Below are 4,356 nucleotides of genomic sequence, written 5' to 3'. Positions count from 1 at the left end.
ACCGCCTGTCCCTGGCCGCTCTGGACACTCACCGCTGCGGCGGCGGCGGCGGCTGCGGCGGCGGCGGCCTCAACTCCGGCGGCGGAAGACGATCGCGATTCGGCCGCTTTTGTGGCGGTGGCTGCGGGCATTTTCTCTCCTTCGCTTTGTGAGGAACTGAGCTTCGTTTAAAAAAAACAAGTGAGATATAAACCGGGAGAGGGAACAGAGGCAGGGGGAAGAAAGTTGGGAATTTTATTGAAAGGGAAAGACCAAGCGACGCGGGCCTTCTCTGTCCGCGCGACACCAGCAGCAGCGCCGAGACTAAGGGGCGGGAACGCGCCGCGGGAGCGCGATTGGCGCCGCCGCCTCAGGACCCGGGCCCGCGCCCGGGCTGTTCGCACCGCGCCCCGTTCCCAGCGATCACACCTTCCTCAGAGATTACACCTTTGTCAGAGATTAAAGAAACCCAATAATACCGGACGGAAAAAAATGATTAACGTATCGAATTGATGAAACCTTCAGGCACGTTGAAGGACAGCACAGGGTCAGCCCCGCATGCGCAGTCTGGATGGCGCTCAAAGGTGTGAAAGATGAGGCCAAGGGGATGAAAGTTGTCCTGGGTCAGAGTTCAGAGTTTATATTTTACATTTGTATTGTCCTGGGTTTGCGTTCATATTTTATATTTATATTGTTCCAGGATTTTGACTCAGTGACAGTGAAGGAACGGCGATATATTTCCAAATCAGGATGGGGAGTGACTTGGAGGGGAATTTCCAGGTGGTGGTGTTCCCATCCTTCTGCTGCCCTTGTCCTTCTAGGTGGTAGTGGTCATGGGTTTGGACGGTGCTGTTGAAGGATCCTTGGTGAATTCCTGCAGTACATCTTGTAGGTGATACACACTGCTGCGACTGTGCGTCGGTGGTGGAGGGAGTGAATGTTTGTGGAAGTGGTGCCAATCAAGTGGGGCTGCTTTGTACTGGATGGTGTCAAGCTTCTTGATTGTTGTTTGAGCTGCACTCATCCAGGCATGTCTTGTCTTTCACCTGTTCTGTTCCAATGGTTGGCTGCATTATGAACAATCTTTCTCCACTGATTTCTGTTCTCTGGTACCCTCATTGCCTATCCCTTAGAGAGGCCTGTCCATGTTCTGATATTATCCATGCATGCCATCTGGGGTCTTCCCTGTGCATTTTTTTCAGGTGTTTTGTTTTGCATTACCTCTTTTTTCCAAACATATCATGTCTAAAATATGTGAGCTTCCTTGATATCAGTGCTTCAGACAAGTTCCTCTTAACACGAGCTTTCTTCTTTGTCCACTTGGCCGTCCATGACACATGTAATATCCATTTGAATCCTTTCATTTCAAATGCTCTTATTCAAGCCTTGTTACTCTTTTTGATGGTCCAGCTTTCACAGCCATACATTATCACCAGCCATATAAGGGATTTGTTATGACACAGCAGCTGGGAAAGGTTGAGTTATTTAAAATCCCAGAGGGAAACTTTAATCAACTGTCATAACCTATATTTTCAGTTGGTCTGTTTGAGATGCAGCTCTGAATTCAGAAATGAAACCACCGAGCCTCCAGGTTTATTTTTATATCAATTAAATTAAACATTTATTAATTTAACAAGGAATTAAACATATACACATGTCTACAAATTGTTACCATAATTTTTAAACAAATCCCAAATTAGTCACTACTAGATAAATCTCCACCAAGGCAACATAGAAACTTGGAGCAGCAGAAGGGCATTCAGCCCTTCAAGCCTGTTCCGCCATTCAATATGATCATGGCTGATCCTCTATCTCAACTCCATATTCCTGCTTTCTCTCCATACCTTTGATGGCCCTAATATCCAAAAAAGTATCAATTTGTTTCTTGAATATACTCAGTGAGCCGGCCTCCACAGCCTTTTGTGGTAGAGAATTCCACAGATTGACCACCCTGTGAGTGAAGAAAATTTTCCTAATCTCAGTCCTAAATGGCCTGCCCCATATCCTTAGACTGTGGCCCCTGGTTCTAGACTCCCCAACCAGGGGAAACATCCTCCCTGCATCTAGCCTGTCTAGCCCTGTTAGAATTGAATATGTTTCAATCAGATCCCCTCTCATTCTTCTAAACTCTAGTAAATACAGGCCAATTCGAACCAATCTCTCCTCATACGATAGTACTGTCATCCCTGGTATCAGCCTAGTGAACCTTCGCTGCACTCCCTCTATGACAAGAATATCCTTTCTTAGGTAGAGAGACCAAAACTGCATGCAATACTCCAGGTGACTCTCACCAAGGCCCTGTATAACTGCAGTAAGATATCCCTACTTCTGAACTCAAATCCTCTTGCAATAAAGGCCAACATAGCATTTACCTACTGAATTGCTTGCTGCACCTGCTCATATACTTTCATTGACTGGTGTACAAGGACACCCAGATCCCTTTGTACATCCACATTTCCCAATATATCACCATTTAAATAATACTCTCTTTCTGTTTTTCACACCGAAGTGTATAACTTCACATTTATCCACGTTATACTGCACCTGCCATGTGTTTGCCCACACACACAACTTGTCTAAATTGCCCTGAAGCCTCCTTGCATCCTTCTCACTACTCACAACCTAGCCCAGTTTTGTGTCATCAGCAAACTAGGAAATATTGCTAAAAACAAAAATAAAAACAAAAAAAGCTGCGGATGCTGGAAATCCAAAACAAAAACAGAATTACCTGGAAAAACAGCAGGTCTGGCAGCATCGGCGGAGAAGACATCAACTCTTTTCTTCTCCGCCGATGCTGCCAGACCTGCTGAGTTTTTCTTAGGAAATATTACCTTTGGTTTCCTCATGCAAGTCATTTATATATATTGTGAATAGCTGGAGCCCAAGCACTAATCCCTGCGGTACACCACTAGTCAATGCCTGCCACCTGGAAAAGGACCCATTTATTCCCACTCCCTATTTCTGGTCTGTCAACCAAATCTCAATACATTTCAGTATATTACCCCTGACTCCATGTGCTTTAATTTTGTCCAGTAGCCTCTTATGTGGGACCTTATCAAAAGCCTTCTTGAAATCCAAATACACCACATCCACTGGTTCTTCCATATCTATTCTACTACTTACATCCTCAGAAAAACTCCAGTAGATTAGTTAAGCATGGTTTCCCTTTCATAAACCCATGTTAACTTTGTGTTGTGGAAAAACGGAGTGAACGCTCAGACCCTGGAGGCTTGTCTAGGAAGTCTTTATTAAAATCATGATATCACAGAGAGCCTAGTCACATACAATGGAGCGAACCAGTCTCTGACTAACACCTCTTTACACACATAGATATAGCAAAAGGTTCGTGACAGAAACTTGGGCAATTACAATAGTTTCAAATGGCTTCAAAGGATAGCGATCAGTGTTAATGATCTAACGATTATACAGGACAAATGTCAATGGTTTAGCAAATAGACAGGACAATGTCGATGGTTCAGGAAATAGACAGGACAATGTCGATGGTTCAGCAAATAGATAGTGTTAATGGCTACATATCTTGGGCAATGCACACACAATAGTTTTTTTTCTCTTGGATTTTGCAACCGTATCTGACATCCGGAGCCCCTTAGCCTGGGAAGGTAGCACTGGCCCTTTGATTTGCTAATTTATGTGCTGGCTGCCTGACTGTTTGGGGACATTCTACAGTAATTTCATTATACATGTATTTTAATTTCCTTTCCCAATTATACATGTAGTTTATTTCATTCACAATTATACACGTATTTTATTCCTCCACATTTTGTCTAATCCTTGTTAATCTTTTCTTTTAGATTAACACCATTGAGGAATAATATCTTCATCGTCATACGGGGGTTCATAACCATGAGGAAAAGGCCCCTGGCGGGGTAAACTTTCTCTCCCCACCAGTGAGCTTCTCTAAAAATTGCTCGAACTTTCCCCAGCCTTCTTTATTTCTTGTACCTTGTCCATGACATGCTGTCCCAAGTCAGTGATATTTTCAGAGACATAGGGTACATAAGTGCAGCACTCTGAGCCTATCATAGCACAAGTGCCACCTTTTTCAGCTCGAAGGAAGTCAAGGGCCATCCTGTTTTGTAATACGGTTAGGCGTAATGCTATCATTTCAGTGGTGCTAGCTGAGATCTGCTTCTGTGTTTTAATCAGAGCATCAGCCGTTGAATTAGCAACTTTTTCAAGCGCAGCTGCCAGGTTGATAATCTCTCGGGAATTACGAGCAGCTCCATAAGAGGGGATAGCAATCATCCAGAATCGTTCAGATTTCGAGATGTCTAGGCGATGTAGACGCAGACACGGGTGAATATCTGATGCTATAGGACTGCTGGACAATGTTTCTTTTTACAACGAGTGGCGTGG

At 44.1% G+C, this 4,356-nt stretch overlaps 1 long non-coding RNA gene across 1 annotated transcript; it reads left to right on the top strand.

The window, feature by feature from the left end:
* The first annotated feature begins 809 nt into the window (after positions 1 to 809).
* On the top strand, positions 810 to 3,917 carry LOC121283436. Its single transcript, XR_005944261.1, has 2 exons — positions 810 to 867; positions 3,792 to 3,917. It is a non-coding gene; the product is annotated as an uncharacterized LOC121283436 (long non-coding RNA).
* Positions 3,918 to 4,356: the final 439 nt, after the last annotated feature.

The sequence above is a fragment of the Carcharodon carcharias genome, chromosome 10, assembly GCF_017639515.1.
Source record: "Carcharodon carcharias isolate sCarCar2 chromosome 10, sCarCar2.pri, whole genome shotgun sequence".
Taxonomy (NCBI): Eukaryota; Metazoa; Chordata; class Chondrichthyes; order Lamniformes; family Lamnidae; genus Carcharodon; species Carcharodon carcharias.
Note: the sequence above shows the minus strand (reverse complement) of the source record. Positions and strands in the feature narration are given on the sequence as shown.